Source organism: Coturnix japonica, chromosome 4, assembly GCF_001577835.2.
Source record: "Coturnix japonica isolate 7356 chromosome 4, Coturnix japonica 2.1, whole genome shotgun sequence".
NCBI classification, from domain to species: Eukaryota; Metazoa; Chordata; class Aves; order Galliformes; family Phasianidae; genus Coturnix; species Coturnix japonica.
Window position 1 is genome coordinate 3,042,241 of NC_029519.1, and position 24,502 is coordinate 3,066,742.

General features: G+C 44.3%; 2 long non-coding RNA genes across 2 annotated transcripts in view; one reads left to right on the forward strand and one right to left on the reverse strand.

Moving 5' to 3' along the window:
- Nucleotides 1–4,537: 4,537 nt before the first annotated feature.
- LOC107312648 lies at nucleotides 4,538–16,648 on the forward strand. Its single transcript, XR_001554528.2, has 8 exons — nucleotides 4,538–5,935; nucleotides 6,372–6,631; nucleotides 6,868–7,075; nucleotides 8,215–8,278; nucleotides 9,029–9,115; nucleotides 9,977–10,199; nucleotides 14,537–14,709; nucleotides 16,540–16,648. It is a non-coding gene; the product is annotated as an uncharacterized LOC107312648 (long non-coding RNA).
- The window catches only part of LOC107312647, a 40,045-nt gene continuing 32,103 nt past the window's right edge, over nucleotides 16,561–24,502 (reverse strand). Inside the window, exon 9 of the long non-coding RNA XR_001554527.2 lies at nucleotides 16,561–16,662. This is a non-coding gene — a long non-coding RNA (uncharacterized LOC107312647). The remainder of the gene's footprint in view (nucleotides 16,663–24,502) is intronic.

Genomic DNA, 24,502 nt, shown 5'->3' on the forward strand with positions numbered 1-24,502 from the left:
GCTTCATTTAGCTCAGAATGAATTTTTAATCTTCACTTTTTGCAGGCTTAATTATTAAAGCTGGATTCACACGAAGTCAGCGTTTCATGTTAGCTTTGGCCCTTCTTGGGGACACGACACATTGAGGTGACAGTTTTCCAGAGACCTGCCAGCTCCCACCACGCTGATGCACCTCCTTTGGTTTGCATTCAGGCAGTCCTTTGTGATGTTGCAGTGATAAATAAGTTTCATTTAGAAGCAAAGCAAAGCTGAGCAAGCCTCAAAGGCATGTGGTGACTCCTGCATTGCCCTTCGGCTTGTGCCTGCATGGGACATAGGAGTGTGATTCTGTATTATCTCCAGCCCTACTGCAGGTTGTCTTGTACTTTGATACACTGAGAAAGGTGAGGTGAAGAAGAAAGGACCAGGCTTTTTCTTTCTGCTCTGAAATGGGCACAGCTGGAAGGGAGCTGCAGGGAAATGCTGTGATGCTGTGAGGGCAAGCAAATGCCAAAGCCCAGGGGAAGGAAAGGACACATTCACTGCTGGGTAACGCCACTGCGCTGTGTGCCCGTACAGCCCACATAGTGTTACTTTTTCACGTTACATTTTAATTTGGGTTGGGACTACTTTCACTAAGTGCCCTTTAGATAAGCTTATAGTGCAGAGGAAGAGTGGGAAATAGAGGTCATTGTGTGCTTGGCTGCACCATCAAACTCATATGTGTGCAAGAAAATCTTTAGGTGACATGAAAGGAGAGACTGAGCACTGTTCATTGGCTTTCCTCCATAAGTAGCACTACTCAGGTGCAGTTATTCCAGCTGATGTTTCAGTAATGATTTCCCCATGCTGGGCTGGCAGCAGGGCAGGGGTAGGAGAGCAGCCAATGCTGTGTTAAGGGCATTACAAAGACCCCTCTTACTCAAACTCCAGCATATTTTTTATTTAACCAGAGACCAGATACTATCAGTGAAAACTAAATGCTGATTATATCACTGATGGTTCTGAAAGTGTTTTCATAAATATCTCAGTGAAAATATCATGGAATCATAGCATTGTTGGAGTTGGAAGGGACCCTTCAAGGCCTTATGGTCCAACTCCTTGCACTGAGCAGGGACACCCACAGCTCCATCAGTGCTCAGAGCCCATCCAGCCTGACCTTGGGTGTCTGCAGGGATGGGGTACCACTACCTCTCTGGACAACCAATGTCTCACTGCCTCTATTGCAAACAACTTTTTATTCATATCATAATGCTGCAGAAATAGTTTCCACTGATAATTTTTCTGCTATAATTAATCCTGAATATATTTCCAAACTCTAGCTGAAGGTGTCCTCACTGTTGCGAGAGTATAAAGCTGAGACAGCACATAGCAAGGTAAAGATGTCACTTCTGCCTGTGATTAAACTCTTAGACTATAATCTATTTATCTCAAGAACAGCAAGGATGAGCAGGCAGGTCTCGCCAGCAATGGCAAGATATCATCTGACAGTGCAGAAGTAAATGACCGTGACTGCTCTGGGGATGTGTGTGCTGAGAGACTGCCCAGAAACCAAACACTGACTGCTGCTATGGGCCACTGTGTCCCATGGAAGAGTGGGGTGATGGGCTTCTCACTCATTGTCCCATGAGCTGAGGGGATGAAAGCTGAACTATTGGGAGAGACTTCAGTCTGACTGACATCCACAGGGCTCAGGCTGCCAGTGCTAAAATGCCCTTGAAATATTTTGTGATTATAGATAGCAATCTCCTAACTCAAGAAGTGTTGGATTTGGCAGAAAATGTTGTGTTTGACCTTCTGGGTGGGGAAAGAGCAATGTTTCTAAGAACCAAAAATAAGTAGTTTTCATGGGTACAAATAATTCAGGGCAAACTATCTGCTGTGTGCAAAGAAATCAGGTCCCAGATCGGAACACAAGTGTTGCTTTAAAAACGCCAGCTCTGGTGAGCAGAAGCAGTGAGTGGTGACTGGGGGACCTCTGCTTCTCCTTTTGCATTTAAAATCACATACTGTCTGCCTGAGTTGAGCAATTGGGGTTTTGCTGTGTAATGGGAGCTGGCCTGGCAGCCAGGACGGACAGTCATGATTTCAGGAGAAATGGGGCAGTTTTTGCCTTCAAGATTAACTTTGCTTTCTTGACAGAATACTCTTAAATCAGACCTTTAAGTCTATTGTTATGTACTCACCTGTGTTTTAATTATTGTTAACAAACCTGCCCTTTATGTCTTGTAAAATTACCTCTCTTGTGGAGTTGCTCTGCTCTCCTGGAGCTAGCAGCATGCTAATTAGTGTCTGCTGGTAATTGCTGCTTTAGAAAGGCCGAGAAGTCTGTCACTGGGAGGGCTTCAAAGTGGACAGAGAGATCTGATCTCTGCAGTGGGTGTTACCAGGAAACTGTGCCATGGGGAGAACTCAATGAGTGCAGCGCTAAAGCTGGGAGAGGGTTTAGTGGAGATGGAAATAAGAGGCTTTCAAAGTAGCAGCCATGGATGTGCAGCATCTGAATGAAAGAGGCAGTGACTCAGATTGTTCAAGAAGATTAATAATTCAAAAATAGCATTGCAGCTCTTTGCAGAGGGTGCTTCATAGTGCTGTTCTGTGCCCTTAGAGCTGCGAACCCCTTTCTCTCCTAGTTCCTACCCTATGAACAGTGTGAGGCTGTGCCTCATAGGGACCTGAGGTAAAGCACGAATGGCTCTACTGCAATCAGAGGCAGCGAGACCCATGGTACCATCCCACCCCTTATCACCTGGAGACAGGCACAGCTGCACACAGAGCCATCTGCAAGGAAGTCACCTGGCTGAGCTGGGTGGGTGGGCGTAATTGCACACAGAAGCTTCCATCCATGCAGTCACCAGCAATCAGTTGTTATTTAGCAAGGGTGAAGTACAATCTACTCATGTTTTGCTGCATTGAATTAACACGACAGATTAGCTCACAGCAATGGATCATCTCAGGGGAAGCTGACTGGAGCAGCTTGCTTGGAGCTAACCTCTCTCTATATCCTGTAAAGGCTGTCCTTTGCCCAACTATGAGTGGGGTCTTCTTAGTCCTTGACATTTTAGCTTAAGGACGTTATGACACATTCCTCCTCCATCCTCCCTTCTGGTAGTCTCATGGCAAGAGAAGAGATGGAATCAACTCCTACCCCCTCCCAATGTGTTTTATGATTATTCCTGAGCAGCCCCTACGTAAACTCAGCAGAGGTGTGCGTGAGGAAATGATGTTTCCACAGTGTGGGTGAGCAGTGCTGGTTTCAGGGCAGAGCTTTGTGCTGAGATGATTCCCAGTGCTGCAGCAGGGATGGAGGATTAGCTGCCAGGCAGGAGATCTGCCAGCTGATGGAGGATATAATTAAACATAGCACCTGCACGTAGAGGCTGCTGGGAAGTAGCATCAGAAAAAATAAAAAGACATCTTCCAAAAGAGGCTTCTCCACCCACCAGGTCGGAGTTGGGTGCTCTATCCTGCTTTGTGCTTCAGATTGAGCTCTGCTCCACATGCAGCACGGAGCCCTCACCCCATTGCTGCTGACATGGCATAGCTGAAGTGTGGGCTGTAGTTAGGGGCTGTGTTCCCCTGTCCCGGTTTTTCTGCTGGTTTTAACGTTGTGAGTAAGCAGTTCAGCTTTCATCCTGGAGGAAAGCAGAAGCTGGAGAGCATGGCTGTGATTATGGCCCTTCCCACTCCTTCAAACCTCTGGAAGTGGATCTTGATTAGCGTTATTGTCACTCATAATGAATCCATTTCCATTCCCATTACCAAAACAATTTAGGTGCTTGAGAAGTCACATTACTTTCACTTATATTCAGAGTTAATTAATTCCCCGTGTTTATTTTCTCAAGAGCAGAAAGAAAGCATCACTCACCGCAGGGCAGCAGCTTTCTCTATCCTCAGCCCTGCTTACCCTTCACCTCTGCATGGGTTTCATTTAGCAGGAACAAAAATCCCCCCCTGGTTTGTAGGTGAGCATTAATTAGCCCACAGCACATGCACAGACACTCGTTATTCTTTGCCTAAAAGGTTATCGTGTACCAGTCTGGGAGGAGGGAGCTGAAATCAGGTCAGAGCCTTTGTCCTTGAGCATCAGACCTTGCAAGCAGTGATTTCTCTTGGCAGGATGACGCAGAAAGTGTGGGTTTTGTTCTGGAGTCTGTTTAGGAAAATGGTGTCGTTCCCTTTAACTCTTCTAAGTTCTTATAACCTGTACAAATGCATGTATAGAGACAATTAGCTATGTAGTTTAATAACAAAAAGTGTCTTTTTTACCCATTTTCAGTTTAAGAATGGTCAAGCTTCAGTCTCCTCTTTTATGCTGAAGGACTGAAATGCAACAGGTTCCCCAAGGAGGCTGTGGATGCCCCATCCCTGCAGGCATTCAAGGCCAGGCTGGATGTGGCTCTGGGCAGCCTGGGCTGCTGGTTGGCCACCCTGCACATAGCAGGGGGTTGGAACCAGATGATCACTGTGCTCCTTTTCAACCCAGGCCATTCTATGATTCTATGACAAGGTGGCAGGGAGGTGCAGGAATAGTATCTGACGTTTCAGTATTTGTCAAATATTTGTTCTCTTATTCTTTTTGGTCAAAGAATGGGATGGAAGCAAAGCGAGGGGCACGTTTCTTTCAAAGTCTAAAGGGCAACATGTTGAATTTCATATTTCTATAACAACATGCACAGCGCTAATATGCACACGAGGAACTGAAAAGCAATTATAGCAATCTAATATTAGAGATCAAAAGTGAGGCGAAGCAGGGGAATCAGGCATGAAATTTGCTCATTGTTCATTTCTCAGACTCTACATGAACGTTCTTGCATGGGAAACTTGGGCTGCGGGGAGTTGCATCACACAGTCACAAAGCTGTTCTTTGAAAGAAGCTTTTTGCATTAAAAAAACAAACAATAACAACAAGAGAGTTCTTCTGACGGATCACAGATGAAGCAGAGCGGTTTTATTTCCTGCCAAGGGAACTGGTTAAGAGAATTAGAAGCTGTCTGAGGCATCAAGCCGGGTGTGATAATGAGATGGTGAGATGGGTTATAAATAATGTCATTAATTCCCATGTCCTGCTAACACGTGCCACTCCACTTAATGTACAAATCCCAAATCCCTCAGTGCAACGTTTGCTGACCTCGTCCTTAAAGGATCTAATAGCATGAAGCCTACTTTGCATGAATCTGCTAGCTAGAATTGGTAATAATTATGTGGCACCATCTCTGCTCCCAAACTAAAAGGCAGAAGGATTTCTGTCACCATAAACCATGACTTTCTTCATGTCTTCTGTTGCCTTTTTCAGGTGCTGGGAATGCATCCTGCCTCTCCTCTCACCAAGCCCTTTGGGATGTCAAAATGCCCTGTATGCAGCTGGCGCGGCACCTGAAGGAAATCACCACTTCTACCTGAAATGGTCCTTTATTCTCCATCAGCATCACATGTAGTCTGAGTAATGCTTCTTCTGCTTCTATATTAAGAGAGAGAATGCACGGGGTGTTTTCAACAGGAAGGAAAATCTCCTCTCTGTGACACTGTGACTTTTGTCACTGACAGTTTCTGTAGTGTTCACATTTTCTTCTTCATTCCTGGAGTCAGGACAGTTTCATTATCTCCGAAGATAGTATGTAAATTGCCCATCTTGTCAATGAATTAAACCCTGGTAATTAAGGGCTTTTCTAAATAACCTAATAGAGATGCTTCTGCTTTGATGGGGTGAGTTCAGCTGCAAAGCAATATTTATAATGGACTACAAAAACTGTGATCAACAGGAATGCTTTGTCTGGAGAGTAATGATCCTCTCTGCCCTGCATGGACATGGCTCAACCTCTTCTTGACAAGGATGGAAATGAAGAACTGCTGAACCAGTGGTCATTTCATCAAGGGATTCTGGGGACCTTTGATTCTTCCAAAGAAACCCTTCCCCAGCCAACCTGACTCAGTGACATTGCTGATGATGATGTTGGTAGGTTGGATCTGCGGCCTGTGCTGCTCAGCCCTCCTTAATGTAAAATATTAATGAGTGCTGCTTCTAGCTGATCTCCATTTTGAGGGGTTTCATTCCTCAGTCCAACCTGCTGTGCAGTCATGATATTGACTTACAAGCCACGAGATTTAGAAGGTAATATAGACTTTTCCTTCAAGGATTTGAGTATTTAGGGTGTGTATATCCAGGCTTTCTTCTGAGCCTTTTGGGGAGGCAAAGTGAGTGGTGAGACTCCTCTACAGCCACACCTGCTGCAGCTCCACAAATGGCACTTGCTAGAGGGAGATTTGGCAAAATCATGGCAGCTCCCTTTTACATCTATTCTAAAATAGTTTGGTTTTGTAATAGGATGCTGCTGGCTGGACAACATTGGCTCACAATGCTTCTGATGGTGTTTCTCCTTTGGTTTCTGCAGTGCTGGGATATCTCTGTGTCAACCTGGAGACTGATGCCAGAAGAATTGATTTAATTCCTGGTTTGGCCTCAGCAGCTCCTCTGTGGATTGCATAAGAAACTTTGCTTCTTTGCAGTTATAATCTGGTCCTGAGGACAGGAAGCTTTGCCATCACCTCAGCCTTGGGCCTGCCTTTGCCATCTGCTGCTGCAGCAGGACTTGGAGGTGGCATAAGACACAGAGATCTTCTGGAAGAAATTAAAAGTGACTCTTTTATACTGGTAGGTGTCACACATCAACTGGTTTATAAATATAACTTCAACTCCTAAAAAAAGCGATTATCACCTTTATACTTCCTTAATAGCATCGTTTTAAAGTGAGTTACTGACATCATATATTACCTTCTTCTCCTACCATAAATGATCTCTCCTTGCTGTATTTTATTACATATTGTAAATTCATTCGAGCAGTATATTTTGCTTTCAGCAAGGTATCCTCTGTTACTTTTTCTGTGCAGGATAAATTGAGATAAATTTTGCCCGTGCCTGCATTTTGCTCGTGGCATCCATCTTTGCCCATGAAAAGTTACAGCTGGAGTTGAGCAGGACTTGAGGAATGGTCGCATTGCACTGCATAAAGTTACAGATCACCAGGCTGCAGTCGAGCTGTGTACAGAGGGCTCATTGAAGCAGCCAGGAGTTTAATCGGAAGTGAAAAACATAAAGGTATGTGACGTATTCTCCACTGCTTATAAATAAAGCAATAGGTGCATCATAAGGAAGTGACGCCAGTTATTTACCGTGCCATTAGGACATCATACAGAAACCTATCACCCCTTGCACTGCTGTTTGCTGCTGGCTACCACATTTTTTTTACCACTGTAGAATTTATTGCCAAAGCTGTAGAAAACAGAGTTGTATTTTGTGGCTATTTGGCTTTATTGGTTGGATTTTTTAAAATTATTTTTAGTCTTTGTGAGGCTTCAGATAGAATCATTTAGGCTGGAAAAGATCACTAAGATCATGTAGTCCAGCCATCAACCCATCCCCAATAATCATTCGGGTCCCCCTGTCAGTGGGGTTGGGCAGTGGGCAGCCCTGGCTCGGGTCAGAGTTTGCCATCCCATAGGCCTTTCCTGCAGCATGGGGTCATATCATAGAATCATAGAATGGCCTGGGTTGAAAAGAAGCACAGTGATCATCCAGTTCCAACCCCCTGCTGTGTGCAGAGGTCACAGCAGCCGCAGGTGCCAGACCAATCCAGCTGCTTGAATGACCTGCAAGGGATGGGGCATCCACAGCCTCCTTGGGCAACCTGTTCCAGTGCGTCACCACCCTCTGGGTGAAAAACTTCCTTCTAAATGTGTGATGAGAGATGGGATGTGTGAGCTTCTCCTATGTGTTCCCCTCCCAAAATGCCGCTCGCTTCTCACTGACATCAAAGTGTTTTATTTAAAAGCACTTAAATATGCTGAGCACAGTTTGATTTTGTATTACCAGAATTTCCAAGCGGATGAGGGTGTGATTTTCGCATTACAATGGAGTAATGTCACATCGCAGCTCCAAGTGAGTTTTCAGAGCCAGGTTACAAAATACAGGCGATGAAATATGCAGCAGAAGCCTGGCATGGCTGCGTGTGTTGAGGAAGGCAGCCCTTGCAGTGACTGAGAACTCATCTCTGGGGGTACTGCTGGGCACTGCTGCAAATCCCATTCAAATAGACTCGCTCTGAATGTCACTGCATATTTCACTTCTGTTGGGATGGTTTTGTCAGAAGGGTATGAATGCATCTGGAGGGGATTTGTAGGGGATCCTGTGCTCTGCTGGCCCATCTCTCTTGGCTAACCTCCATAAAACCTCTGCAGTTACTTCTGCCCACATAGACTGCTGAGAGAAGAGAAGCCTCAGCTCGGGAGGATTTAGCATTCTGTAAGTAAAAATCAATTGATTTTTAGATCATGGGGCTGAGAGTTGAAAGCCAGTTGGGATGGATTTTGTTTAACTTCCCTATTTAAATAGATCACACTGTTTGAATACTTATGCTTGCCTTTTTATTAGCTCACCCATGTTGGCGATTTGTACGTCTATATCTCATGCCTTTGAAAATAAGGAACCAGCAGCCATGTGGGGCTGCAGAGAGGTGTTAGCTAACATCTGATGTAGAGAGAGTAGCACTGAAAGATCCAGGCATAAAAACCTGTGCTCTTTCAGGCCCTTCTTTCACCTGTGGTCTGCATCTTCTGTGCTGCCAGCAGCTCCCCTGTGCTGTTATCTTGCAGTAACACTGCATGTCGCTGTAACAGCTGAGCTGCAAAGGGCAAGGTCACCTCTGCTACGTGCAAAGCCAATTAAGGCTTAAAGAACACTAAACTCAGATTTCCTCAAGTCGTTTGGTTTTATTGATCAGACACATTTTTATTTCCAGATTGCTCGCTCTTGGGAACCATCCAGGCTTCCTAGTGCAAAGGACTGTGTAAAATGTACTGAATCAGCACTCCCAGTGTGGCTGTCTGTGGGTTTTGTTAACCTTGCAAGCTCTGTTTAAGATGCAAGACACAGCTTGAAGAGCACCATCATGTATCTCAGTGCTCTTCTAAAAGACGTCTCCGATTTGCATTTCCCTCTTGTCCTCTTCAAAATCAAAGCACTTCCTTCTGCCCTTTCTTTATTAAATCCTAGGATTTTCCTGGAAAGATGATTCCCAGCACAAAAGAGAATTTACAGAGCATGCTCTGATGCTTCTTCCAAAAACTTCCATGCAGTCTGGTAAGCTTTCCCCTGTGGCTAATGGAACTCAAATCACAGGTAGGATGTGTTCACCCACAGGATGTGCAGCACCACTTTGTGCTGTCACTGCTCCTTTCCTGGCTTCAGACCCACATGTGTGATTTCTTGGAGCCTTTAGCTTGAGTGAAACAACTTTGGACTGTCTGTAATGTCTTCTTGCACAGGAAAAAATACATTCCTTTTACTTTGAGTGAAAGAAAGGCTGAAAATTCAAAGAAAGGAAATGCAGTGATTCTAGATCAATAGAGAGAAATATTCAGTAAGAGCCTTAATATGTTCATAGAATCACAGAATGGTTTGGGTTGGAAGAGGACTTTATGTAGTTCCAACCCCCCTGCTACAGCAGGGACACCTCCCTTTAGCCCAGAAGGACAACCTCACAGCGCCACCAGCCAGCCTGGCCTTGAGTGCTGCCAGGGAAGGGGCATTCACAGCCTTGCTGGGCACCATGTTCCACTGTCTCACCACCCTCACAATAAAGAATTCCTTCCTAATATCTAGTCTGAATCTACCCTCTTCTGCTTTAAAGCTACTTCCCCTTGTCCTGTCGCTACCTGCCCTTATATAAAGTCCCTCACCAGCTTTGCTGTAGCCTCCCTTCAGGTCCTGGAAGGCTGCTATAAGGTGCCCCAAGTGCCTTTTCTTCTCTAGGCTGAAGAGCCTGAGCTCTCTTAGCTTGTCCTAGTAATGCTGTGCATGTTGTGCAATGAAAAGAGCCCTCATGCTTTATAAACAGACTCTTAACACGTATGCAGCCAACCCTTCACTATCCACAAGGCACTTGAAATGTGAATAGCTGAACAGGTCTGAAGCTGTCTCTTGTGTGTGTTTGTGCTACAGGGTGAGATATTTTGGACAGAGAATGATGCTGAGAAGATACACCATCAGCACCTTGGACCTGGGCATCCCAGATGCTCCATAGCAGAGATCTGTGCCAGCTCTGCACGAACCTGACTCATACTTAAAAGCAGGAGCAGCCATTCCCATTGCTCTGGGTCAAACATGATTCCCTCTCATGATGTTGGCGGCACTCAGGTTGCCTGGAACAGGGGAACAATTAACAGTAAGTGACTGGGAAGTGACGGTTGGAGCCTGTCTGAGAGAGATCTGCAGAATTATTCTCTTAACTGCCTTAGCTGCCCCTTTGGGGCTTGCAGGTTTTCCTGGGGTGTAGCCAAGTGTTTCCACGGGATGCTGAAATGTGGCTGATGGAAATCCGTACTGTCACACTTTGTTAAAAGATGTTCAGGGACAGGCATGGGGAGAAGAAGCTAGGCTGACTGCAAATGACTGTTGTGTTGAGGGACATGGTTTAGTGGGAGCTATTGGTAATAGGTGAACAGTAGGACTGGATGATCTTTTAGGTCTTTTCCAACCTTGGTGATTGATTCTATGATTCAAATGCCTCATTTCCATCAGAAATCAGTCTAGAATTCTTACTGGCACATACAGGCTGACTGTGAAGAGCTCAGGGTGTTGCAGGGCTGTTTGTGAGCTGGTAGTACATGCTGTCAGAGCCCTTTTGTAAGGGAACAGACCACCTGTTCCCTACAAGAGGTACCACCACCACCACCTTGTACCAGAGTGTGCGATGCGTTATTTCTGTACTCCACAGAAACACAGAAGTTGGATGTTCAGCTGACTGACAAGGGCAAGTCGTGACGTACTGCACTTTTCAAGTGTTTATTCCCCTGCTCTTGTCTACAAGCCATGAAGGGACTGATCTGAAGACATTTCTTCCTTTGCTTGCCAGAGGCTCCCGTTCCTCCTTCAACGTACTTCTTCAAATTTCTTTTGAGAAACAATGCTTTCAAATAAGCTAATATAGAATATTTAATGAAATATGAGAAGAATTCTGTGGAGCCAAACATGTTGTCGCATTCCCAGTTCACCTCCTTGCCTCAGGTTCCCTTTGTTTCCCTTCCATCCACCCACCAGCCTTCCTGTTTGTTCTTTTTCCTTTTGTCTGCCCACTTTCACATTCGTTTTGGCTTTCCTTCAGTCTTACAATGCTGCATCTATTCCTTGAATTTACTATGGTTTGACATTCTGCTTCATGAATCACCAGTGGGGACAGAGTTTGAGGGAGATCAAATTGCACAAACTAGTTCTTACAACTGCCAAAAACTAATTTGATTTCATGCTTTTTATTCCCTTTCCTTTACGCATTCACCTCAGATGATGCAGTAAATACATGTATTTATTGCATGTAAATGCCAGAGATAGGGAGATGCTGCATTTCTTTGCTTCTACGTTTGTGTAGATCCTCAGCTTGCAAACTGAATTCAAGGCACTTCACCAGCCTTCCTTTTTGCCACATTCTTTGTGTTTGTTTGCTCTCGTACAGCAGGAATCATGCCAGTGCTCACCAAACAACACCTAAATTCTCCATACAACTCCTCTTTGCTGTGGAGTTCACTCACACTCAGAAGTTGTTCCTAGGCGTGTACGTGTGACTAAAACCGTAAGTCTGTCTTTAAATAACTCCAAGCCATTGTGGTGCAAGATGATGAGGTTGGCAAAGATTCTTGTGTTGTCATCATCATTTTCATTAGTGCAGAGAATTATGACAGCTTGCTCTTTGCTCAGATTGATGTGATTGCTAGTCTGAAACCCTGGCACATTGCACTAACACCTGATATCTGAAAGAGAAAGGTGGGAGGCAATGCAGGCTCCCAAAGTTGCTGTGTGATGTATATCAAAAGTCTCCTTGTTCATTCCAGGAGCTGCTGCAGCCAAGGTTAATGGCCTTCCTTGGTCAGCAGAGCTGATGCAGTTCTTGCAATGATAAAACAAATAGCTTGTGTGATTAGTGATGGAAAATACCATCAACAAATATGTATTGCTGAGTAGGCAGTGTCTGGAGTTAGCAGCACTTTCCTGATAAACTGAGGTAGCACATCACGAAAAGTTGGATGAGTTGGGCATTTATTTCAAGAAGAACTCAAAGTATGCATCAAGTGTATGTGTGTCTTTCAAAGTACAGACCCGTGTCAGAACAGCACTGACAATGGAAGATGGTTCTATCAGCAAAACTGGAGAGGAGTAGTTGTAGCTCATCTTATAACCCCTCTAGCAGAGCAAAAAAATCTTTGTCATTGAATGACTGCGGTCCCTGCAGGCAGCTACTTTGTGGGTTGGCAACAAGGGCTGTGCCATGATGCCAGGCACACTCACATTGCCCAAACACAGCACAGGACCCTCAGCAACCTTTGTTTGCCCAGCCCACATGCAGCACTGCTGGTTAAAAACAACAGCAAAAGGCGCTACAAAGAACAACTTGGAAGTGAAATTCCTGTTCTGCAGCAGTAAGCCACGCACCAGCAGCCTAAAATGCAGGCTGCTGGCAATGTTTTCTGTGCAGACATATATATTCCAGCACTCGTCACTGGTGATGAATCTTTTCACAGTGATCTTTTTCCCTGCGGAGTCAGCAAGCCCTGTGTGCTGCCAGCAGGACGAGTGGCCGACAGGAAAATCTGATTTGCACTTCCACCATTAAACTGCTATTTCCAGCCCTGAAAATTATGCTGGGTGACATTAGGCAGCCAGGCTCCGTAAAACAGCATAGACGTGACTGTCAGATCGGTGTGTTGGCAGGATAATCTGTTCTGACACCAAGGAAACCACTACATGGGTAAAACCCAGCCCTCACCCAGCGGGGACATGTGTGAGTGTGAAATGCCTCCACAAGACCTCAAGACATGGAAGTTTCTCAGTTCCACATCCAACTTTTTCCCAACAGAGTAATGTCTCCTGTTTGCCGTTATCAGGAGTATTTGCCCTGCAGCTATGTATTAAACTGTTAAGAAAATAACCAGAACCTAATAATCACCAGCATATTTCTTACTACTGTACCAGCTGAGGATTATTTTAATGCTTATTTTAATGCTTATTTTAATGGATTGCTCAGTTGTGAGCGATTTTTAGGTTAAAGGTCTTGCAAGACACTTCTTATAAGCTTTCTGAAATCTAATCCATCACTAATTTCCGTATGTCTTGCAGAGCGCTGGGCTAATGTAATGCATCACCACTTATAACCTTCTCTGATAAAATTATGCCGGGTATCATTACAAAGATTCAAAGCATTGTTCTTAACAAAATACGCCTTTCTGGGATGTCTCACTAGTTGAGACATAAGCCTGGCTGTTCAAGGCATTTTTTTTTCTTGACGATAACTGGAATAGGAAGTTTGTGATGATTCTCCGCGTCAGCAAGTTTCACAGGCAAAAGTGGCTTTTCTAATGCCATCTCTTAGTAGAGAACAACTTATTCCCTGCCTGTGCCCCCAGATTGACTTTCTGGCTCCAGTTCTGGTATTTCTCATCCCACAAACCAATCTGCTCCCTTTAACAGTATGTAAAACACTGATGATCTCCTTTGCCTTTTCCTCTATGATTTCTTTCTAATAATTTCAGTACCCTCTGCTGCCCATTGCTCACAACCACCAGCCTAAGCATCAGCTGTAGTTTCCTTTTGATGTGCTGCAGATGGATCAGTGCAGAGCTGCCGGAGCACAGCAGCAGCATCGTCTCCTTCTTGGTTTTCCAGTCATGATCTCCCACAGAGGAGACGGGGAATGGTGTTATGCCATTAATTCAGCATGCTGAGATAAGACCAGACACCTTGATGTCTTTATCCCTCAGTCATTAACAAATTTCCTACAAATGGTGGGAGAAGGGCGGTGTGAGAAGCCAGACCACAACTACTGCAGTGTATTCTATGTTCAGGAAAAGTTGATGCTCATAAGCAGAGAAACAGGCAAAGATGTGATTTCCCAAGCAGAATAAAGCAAGCTTGAATATTCCAGCCTCTAGCATGTCAGTATAATGTACATCTGCAGAAGTATGGAAGGGGTGATAAATTGGAAATGGAGACTTGTTAGCACATTGGCAAAAACAAATGGTAATGGGACAAGCCTTGTGTGTGAAGTCATACGCAATGATTGTAGCAAGAGAAATCATTATATCAAATCCTGCAGGCAAGACAAGAAGAACATACATCACATTAAGTGAGCAGTGGTTCAGGCAAGTGTCTGCCATCATCCAATGCAAAGTAGCAAAAATAGTGTGTACATTAAGCTGCCTTCAGATGCAAAAACTGCCTGGCTCCATGTGGGCACCCCAGGAGGCAGCACAGGAGGGGATCTTTGAAACTGTAGGCATCTTTGAAACTGTGAGATGCCAAAGTACTCACAGGGAAGCACCTGGGCTCCTGCTCTCCCCAGCAGTGAAGGTGCTTGCCTTCTAAAAACAAACCTTACTATGGATTGCAGTGGGGAGAATTCTCCCCGTGTGGTTAATTAATGCAGGTCCCATGACAATTCTTAAAACTGCATGCTGCCAGCCAAGTTTCCCAAGCTAATGTGTTTTTAACAATAAATGTGTCTTTTATTTACAGGCTACCATTAAAGACAAGATCTGCATTGCATTATTGGACTAATATTGCTGAGAATAATGTGACCAGAATAGCTATTCTTGCCTCAAGGCCAGAAATGATCTATGCCAAGCCCACCTCCATCCCTCCCCCTGTATTGCCTCATCTATGCTGACATTTCCTTGTGAATATTTAAGGTAATGTCTGTTCTCATCTCTTGTTGAAAGTCAAATGCTGCATGCACACTACAGAGAACAACAGGCAGTTGCTATTCAGCACATACAAAACTGACATACCGTGCATCCACACAGCAATTATATTTGCAAGAATTTAATTCTTGAGGGCTGCTTTGGGGTGTAGATGGTATGACTCTCACTAATAACCCTTTAAAACTTTGCCAGGAAATTGAATTCAAACACTGCAACCTGATTACAGCTTTTCCTTATTTAAGTAATGTTTGACACCTGGAGGTGCCCAAGGTCATGGATGGGGCTCTAGGCAGTCTGACCTGGTGGGGGGCACTCAGCCCATGGCAGGGGTTGGAGCTCAATGATCTCTAAGGTCCCTTCCAATCTAAGCCACTCCATGATTCTGTAAGTACACTCATTCAGAATACTCCTGGTTTCTCCACTTGAATGTCAGCAACAGAGCAGGAAACTGAGGGGATCATCGCATGGAGAATAATGACAGGCTAAATGTTGTTTCCATTACAGCCACATACAGAAGGGGGTTATGGTACAAGAGGAAGTTTCTGTCCTCAGTGCTATGTTAGTGTAGAAATTAGTCCTAAAACAAAACCACTCTTCCTCTCCTGCTTCTCAAAATCACACATGCATCTTGTGTTCTCCTTACCTGACACAGTCTGCAAGCTCTCAGCTTGCTGGCATGCTTCAGATGAACTTAAAACCTCCTAACATGGCAGCTGTGGATAGGTAACAGCCATGGATGTATTTTCTGTGCGCAGTTTTCTCAGCACAGGGACTGACTTCTTCACCGTGAACATCTTAAATACACAAACCTGCATTGCTGTGCAAGGAGGAGAGGACCTGGAGCATCACCCTACAACAACAGCACCGTCAGCACTCACATCCACAGCACGTGACATTCTTCACATCTTTCTGACAGCTGAAGAAGTTTGTGACCGAGAGGGACAAACAACAAGAAGTGTAATTAAAGACACATTTAGTCATCCTCAGCCCGTATTTAGGCACCTACACACATTGCCCACTTTCCAGCTGGGACAGACAGGATTTCAGTGGCAGGGAGCTGAGCTCAGGCTTAGCAGGATGCCCACACACTTCAGCATCCCACACACTTAATATCCACAATTGTAACAACATAGCAACCGGTCTGTAATTAGTACAGACATTGCCAGAGCTGCCTTTGTATTACTTATGAGTCATGCTACAAAAATATTCTTTATTCATTATCCAAGCCCTTTTCATTTCAGTGCCAGCCATTACCGTGTTGCAGGGTAGGTAGGTCTCTGTCAGGCTTGTCAAAGCCAAGTGCCTTCTGATAGGGATCTTTGCATTTAACCTGACAAAGATTTACTTTACAAAAGGGTGAGATCAAAAGGGTTCCTTTCTGCACAGAAGAAGAAAGAAACACTTCAACATGGCTCAAAATGAGGGGTTTGCTCCTTGTTGCTTCTTCAGCAGCACATCTATGGCTGGAAGAACCTCTTTCAGACTTGGCTTAAATTGTTCTGTCAGTAAATTAAATATTTGTATCTTAATGTCTTTGTGGTTAACTAAAAAGGAGAAAAGGCTCACGAAAATCTCAGACCAAATCGGAAACTTTCCTTCATCTTTAATATAATATATGGAACAGAAGAAGGAAAATGCAGCCGAAATGTATTATGACAAGCAAATAAAAGTAATATTGGAAAATTCCTTCAGGCAGATTCTGTTCTAGACCGCTACTATTTACTAAGATATTTTTATTCACTGTGATATTAAATCACTGGGCTGGAAAGTCCTTGGGTCATTTCAAACGACTGTCTCATTGATTTCTTATTCCTAAAGCATCCTTAATATAGCAGTGTCATCGAAGCTGACGACAGTGATCCCCAGATCTCCCTTGGCAGTGGACTGACTGTCTAAGTGTTCTTGCTGTTGGAGAGGAGCACGGACAGATTAACTCAGACCCTGTAAACAAAAAAGGTAGGTTAACAAAAAGTCCGACATCAGAAAAGTTCCCATTAAACAGCTTCCCAGTAGGAAGCTGTTTCACAGTGCAATACATTGTGAAATTTCTTTTTTTTTTCCCCTCTTGAATGTTACTATTCTTCTCAACCATAGCTGTATACTTTAAAGACTTTGTTTCACCACCAAGAGAGCAGACACTCCCTAATCTGCACCAGAACTGAAGCCATTTTTCTGAGCCATACGAGCCCAAGAAAAGGGAAAGAGCCATTCCTGGCACACGTTGGTGCGGTGCTGGGTCACCATAACAAGGCTTGTGATGATTCTGATCCCTGAGAAAGGCCTGAAATATAGAGTGGAGATCAAACCGTGGTCAAGAAAAATCTTAGAAGTATTCTATTTTGTAATCTAATTGTCTCCCACATAGAAAGGATATAACAGAAATGCAGTACTGGATGATCTCCTGAAGAGAAAAAGAAAACTTCCAAAGCACTACTCTAGAAATAAATGTCTATTTTTAAGATGAATCTAAATCTACATTTTCTCATGATGACTCTCTTCTTCCTTTCAATACAATTCCTGGCTGTGTCTGTGGCTGAAAGCACAAAAGCTCGGCTCTGAGATGTACCTACAGCCTTTCAGGATAAATCAAACCAGCTCAGCAGTGTCGCTTGCTGTAAGTGTTGCAGCCCCACAGAAATGCACCCTCATCATTATGAGGGATGACACCCTCTGCCTCTTGCACACCAAACCCCAGCAAAGAGCCCAAAAGACCAAGTGCTGAGCTGCATTGAAAGGGATGGACGTGGATGACTCGCCCTGAAATGGAAGACCCCCATCAAACCACAACACAGTGCAGAATGGACTGAGCAAGTTGTACGCTGTGTTTGCCATAGAGTCATCAAAGCTACAAAAGACACCCAAGATCCCCAAGTCCAACCCCAACCCAACGGCACCATGCTCATCACCATGTCTCTCAGTGCCACATCCCCTCAGCTCTGGAGCACCTCCAAGGATGGTGACCCCAATGCTACCTGTGCCAGTGCATCACTGCTCTTCCTGAGAAATTTTTCTGAATATCCAACCTGAACTTGTGCTGGCACTTGAGACCAGTCCTCTTGCCCTGTTGCTTCTCACCTCCAACCTGGATAGAGAACCAGTGGTCCCACTAGCCACTGCCATTTTGGATGGTCCTGTGTGGAGCCAGGAGCTGGGCTCGATGATCCTCATGGGTCCCTTCCAGCTCGGGATATTCTATGGTTCTGTGTAACTTCAGCTACAGGAATGATCACAGCCACCAATTCCAAATCATGGCTGAAGGAGTTTAAAATAACAACAAAGAATAGAAAACTAGTTTTGAGAGACAAAGTAAGTTTCTCTGTAGCACTAACAGACATGAAATTGTAATTTTCATCATTAACTCATCTTGCTGCAGATGAAATGGGGTTTCAGAGGGAATCCAGAAATCATTTCTTCCACATGAAGAGTTTGTACACTTAATTTGTTGCAGTAAACCACCATTCTGCGTACTGAGGACCTCTGTGTCAGCAGATGATGAAACAACATCTGCCTTAACAGTCCTTTTCTCTGTATAACTGGTAAAGAATTTCCATCTCAGTGATGAGATGAAAAACACAGAGGGGAAAATCACAGAAGAAAAGAAATTCACAGTTTTCTAGCCGGAGCATTCAAGTGGAATAGCTAATATTGCCAGCTTCAGCACAAAGCAAAATAATGGGGAATATTTTTACACGACTTATTACAATGAACAAATGCAACAAGAGCATTTTGAAGGAGCACGTAGCATGCGAGCAGGATTTCAAAACAACATAAGGGACCTGCAGATTCAGAGGTATATCTTTTTCATTACCCCATACACTACACTTGTCTTCAATCTAAAAACAAGCATTGACAGTGGAAGAATTTATAGGCTCAGGAGTCTGAAACGTGGCTCTTGTTTCATAGCTTGCTAGGTACTCAGAATAAGAAGGTAATTTGAAACAGCAGACTCATAACTGTGCCCAGCACTGGAGCTGCACACTGATAGCAGAGGCTGCAGAAACTCCCTCCAACAACACATCCATGAGCCACAGCCTGCAGAGAGCAGGAATCTGAGATTGCTTTGAGCTCACTCTTCAGGCTTCTGGTGCAGCACAAGGGGTATTTACCACCTTGGTCTTTCTTTTCAAACAGTGCCCCATGTACTGGGCTTTGACACCTCCCAATCCATGTAGAATATGCCTCTTTTTACTCAACTCTCACTAAAATGTTAATAAAGGATTTTTCCAACAGCTCTTTTCTCTTCACCTCCCTCCAAGAGTTCTCATCTATTATGCCCAACATCTTACAGCATATAAAAATATATCACTGAATCTGAAGTGAAATCTGAAGAGTCTTAATTGCTCTGAGTCTTGGGAGGCCCCAGCCGTATCTTCAACACTGATGCATTCAAGGATTCAGCCCTTGGATTAATCCCAGGGCTCAGTGGATGGATCCAAGGATGAAATTTAAAGAAGAGGTTGGGAATGACGATGTCACTGATCCCAGAAACCCTTCTGATGAAGAAGATCTGGCAGTGGGCTCTCCCCACAGATACACAGGGTTTTTATGGCATTCAGTTCCATGTTTGATGTGCCATTGCTCCTTTGTGGCACTGAGCAATGTGGTTATGGGCACAGTGGAGAGGGGTTGATGGTTGGACTCTGTAATCTTAGTGGCCTTTTCCAGTCTTAATGATTCTATGATGCATTGCTGTTGCACTGTGTGCAAAGGAGCTGCGGACCAAAATTTAACAGAAATAACTTAATTATTGTGCCAAGGCCTTGAGAGCGCAGAGAATGGATGACTGCAGAGCATAATTCTTTTTCTTGCAATATTTTGGCAGAGTGTTGAACACAGAAAAGGCGCCGTTCCAACAACCATCGGAAGGGGCAACTGCTATCCACTATTTATTCTCTGTGCTTAACACAATATTTTGAGCACAGTCACTGAGCAGCAAGCTCTCTTGACACTGCAGGTGTTGTTTAGATCTTCTCCCTTGTGTGTGTAACACGTGGAACTGGAGAACCAGAACTTACCAGTGTTCCCATGTCAAGACGTTACGTAAAGAAGCAGTGAACAGCCTGACCGAATTGCTGCTCTTTTTGGGGAGCTTTTGTCTGCCTCACCATATGTCATCTTGCTGGGAAATGGTGTTTTTGTACCATTCTCTGTAGGAGTGGACTTTATCCCCGTAACTAGCCATAAATACCAGGCAAAGGGGATATGCAGGTTTATAGCTTCATTACCCACTTTAGCATCTATCAGTACTGCAAGGAGAAAATGTAGAGGGAGATATTTGTATATTTGCAAAAGGCCAAGAAAGCTGAAACCCACAGCAGTTGGAATCTTTTGCCATTGTTGGCAAAATGTAGTTAAAAGCAGTTTACTGAGCATATCTATCTGATGACTTGTTTGTGATTTCCAAGCCCTGTGCTGGCTGTGACCCACACACTGCTCAGCAGCCACCTCACAGCTGTGAGCCTTTTCTCAGTGAGGAGAAATCAGAACAAACCAGTTTGTTTCATAGTGCACTACAGTCCTTGCCTGGATGGATCAAACCGCATTCGCACACGAGGGTCGCTGGAGTTACAGAAAGCACAAGATAGGGAAAAGAAAACAAGTCCCTTGGAGAAAGCTACAGAAGTGATCTTGTTGGGAAGCACTGAGCAGTGTGGATAATGAGGGTCATGCCAAAATGCCAGGGGCTGAGCAGGGCTCACAGACTGCTGCTGGTGCAGTTCAGCCACCTCTTGCCATTTAAATGCTATCGCAACTCCTGTAAACTTTCAAAATAGAAAATAAAAAAATAAAATAAAATAAAAAATAAAAAATGAGCAGTACATTAAAATTAATCGTTGCTTGTTCTGGGAAAGCAACTAACCGAAATACAAAAGACCTTTACAGTGTCACAGAGATTTTTCTGACATAATAATGGCTGGTGGGAAGGGCTTGTGTTTGTCTGTGCTCTGCTGTCAGCCTAATCAGATCAGCACTGCTAATGCAGTTGATTTCCCTCTCACTGACTTTGAGCCTGTAGATGTTTGTGCAGCTCAGACCAGGGCAGAAGGAAGAAAATATTTGCCCCTGCTCTGCTTTTGGCAGCTTTTGGGATCGGGATGACATCAACTGTAGGAAATCTACATTCTGACCAAGATGCACAGAGGCACAAGAGAAGGCCAGCCCCATTTGGGCACACTGCCCTGAACTGCCTGTGCACGAAATTCCCAGCACAGTTGATGCTTTTGGCTTATTTTCTTTTCTTAAAACACTGCTAAGACTCATTTTATCAAGTACCATTTGCTAGCCTAATGAAATATTGTCATGTCTTATGAAGGAAAGCCAGCTGCTCAGCAGATGAAGCTGTCCAGCAGAGTGCTGGTGACAGTGCTGCAGATGCCCTTAGATGCAATCAATTTAGGATAACAGTGCTGAGCAAAGGAGCAGATGTGCCAGTCTCCTGGCTTGGCTTTGGATGCTGCAGCTGGTGGTAGCTTCTCTAACCCTGGTCCCCACCACACTTAGCAGTGAGGTTTGCCTGCAGCCAGGCTGAGAGTTAACTCAGGTAAGCAGCAGCCACTCCTCCTTCTTCACCTATGCTGATTTTCTTCAAGTGTTCCTAAGTGCCTTTTCAAGCCAAGTATAATTTATCTGGCCCACTGCTTTCTGACAAACACCTTTCCTAGCTTTATTTATCATACGGCCATAAATACTTCACTCAGCGCTGTACTTATAGAGTCTGCTTAAAGATTTTTTTTCCACCAACTGTATTTCATCTTGCAGAAAGTGGAATATTTACAATATTTGTCACCTCTGTGGTAACCTGTGTCAGCTGGCTGCTCTGAACTCATCACTTAAAGGAGGAAAAGTCCCACAGAAATGCAGCTGGATGCAATAAATGCTGTGCTTGTGAGTTCAGGCATTTAGACACATTGTGAGTCAACTTTGAAAAAGCAACTGACCAGAACACATCACCTTTGCATTCTCACCTAGTGAGGGCTTCTAATGCCACATATCCTCCATGGCATGGCTATACTCAGCACTGCCCCTCAGCATGTGGGGAGCATTTTGTCCCCCCAAACACACAGATATGGATTGCACACAGAGTATCTTAAGCATAGAACCTTCAAATTGCACTGTGCTCTAAGGAGCCCAAGCGTGCATGACTCTTGCTGGGTTCACAAACACTAGCAGGACTACCTGCCTCTATCTCAGCAGATTTCTGCTGTAGCTCAATTGCCCAGCAATGTTATCTCTTTGCACACTTTCCCTTTATCCACATTTGTTCGCTCAGGCAAACAGCCTCCTATAAATCATTCACTAAACTCATCCACAACACCTTGGTAACAACTGAAGCCGTCTCTGAAAACAGGGAATCTCCAACACCATTAAGGAGATTTCATGTGCTTCGTTGTCATTTCTGAAGATGAAGCTGAGCTGCCTGTTCATTTGGGTAATATGATGGGGTCACACATAGTCCTGCAGTCACTCTTCCCCAGTAACGTGACAGTGTCACATTTATGCAGTCAAAGATTATTTTGCCTTTCGTGATGTCTTACACTGGTCCAAGCACAGAAAGGAAAAAAAAACCCGCCTGTTTTGCACATCACTAGCTATTAGGCTATGTCTGGTTGCATCACATCAGTTGACACAACGTAAAACAATGTAAGCAGATCAGATGTGACATAAATGTCACGTTGCATCAGGTTTTAAAGAAATTGTCAGCTATTACACAACGGGTGAAAAATGCCAAGAGACGCCCAGCCATCTACCTGTAGACCTTCAAGATAAAGTGAGGTTACCTACCAAACATAATCCACAGTTTTGTATTCTGATCATAGAATCATTCAGGTTGGAAAAGACCTCTAAGATCATCCAGTCCCATTGCTCCCCTACCACCAATATTGCTTACTAAACCGTGCCTCTCATTGCCACATCTACACATTGCTTGGACACTTCCAGTAATGGTGACCCTACCTGGGCATCCTGTGCCATCATATTACTGTCCTTTTGGAAAAGAAATCTTTCCTTACATCCAACCCGAACCTCCCTTGGTGCAACCTGAGGCCATTCTCTCTCATCCCATCAAAACGACACATTTTCAGCTTATGAAGTGATCACTTTTACTCTCTGTTGTGCTCTTGTTCCTCTCCAGAAGACTTAGATGTGGTGACTATTACCCCTGATAAAGCACCCATAAGCAGCAAATTCATCTACTGAAAAATGGACAAAATGCAGAGCCAGACTCAAAAAACCACTGAAATCAATATCAGCCTTTCTATTCAAACAGGAAATGGATCAGCATCTCCATGCCTCAGTTAGTATTTTTACTATACAACTGATTTCCCATTAGGGGGAAAAGCATTGTTTTTTGTATGTCAGTGGGAATAAAAGAGCAGAACAAATTTATGTAACAGAGCAAGCAGATTACAAAAGAGAGGTAGCACTTATGTAAGGCATCAATGCTAATGCCAGGCTTGCTTTTTTCAATGTTTTCTTCATTTTCCACTCAAACAGAAGAGAGGGAAGGAGAGAGCAAACCTGATGTTTGCAGCAGCAGTAGTAGTGACATGGCTTATGTGTGTGCCACTGCTGGCAGAGAAAATATGGTGCCTGGGCATCACAGAGCCCTCTGGGCACTGAACACTTCCTCACCCTGCTTCTGGAGCAAAAACAGCTTAGGAACCTCTGCAAAAACAGAAAATGGGCAGCATCAGCATTGCCTGCATGACTTGCACAGCACCTGCACAATGCAGGGAGCTGCAGCAGCAAGGGGAGGGCACAAGCTGCCTGAGGGAGTCTGCTCTCCAAAATGCATCTCCTGGATGAATTCCTTACATACTGTTTTTCCCTCCTCACATGGCATGTATACACCAGAAATGAGTTCAGTGATGAATCAGGCAGCTTACCTGTGGACTAAGACTCCAATTGTAAAGTGATTCATCTTAAAAATCATTTTATAAATGAGAAGCAGACATCTCAAGGCTGGTAACCTTTCAGAAGCACCATGGTGACAGATTCTGCCTGACAGATTTGATATGAATTCTGCCCATTGTATAAATATTGATAACTCTGACGCTTAGCATTGCAGACTTAATCTTCTCAGGTGTATTTGCAGCTCCAGAGCCTGACCCAGCATGGGAAAGATGCAGTGCTGTGCTCAAGGTGTTATTTAGAGTCATTAGTCCTCGACAGGAAAAAGTTAATTGACAAGCATTCACAAATGTTGCATACTTGAAGATCTCAGAGGAATTGCACAATTAATATACTGTCAAACAAGCTGATTTGGGATCATTAAGAACCTCTGACACAGCAAAGGCACATAAGCAAAGCAGGTGGTGTGTGGTCACATCACCCTTGTTGCTATGGGGAAAATGAAGCACCCTGGCATCCCTGCTGTCAGGTTGGATATTAGGAAAAGCTTCTGCAAAGGAGTGGTGAGACATTGGCACAGGCTGATCAGGGGGGTGGTAGTGGAGTCACCATTCCTGGAGGTGTTCAGAAACCACGGAGATATGGCACTAATAGACATGGCTTTATGGGCGGTCATGGTGGTAGGTGAATGACTGGACTGGGTGACCTTAGAGGTGTTTTCCAACTTTAATGAGTCTATGATTCACATTTCCTATAGACACCCTGGAGACCCCTGTGGGCAGGGCAAGAAGGAAGCAGAGAACAGCAAGATTTAAGGTGGAGTGTTCATAATGAGGTCTTCCGAGAAGCTCTCAATGAAAGTCTACATCGGTGGAGGCTCAGAGCCCATCTCCACCAGCCAAAAGCAGACTTCATAGCTCCTTTTATTCAA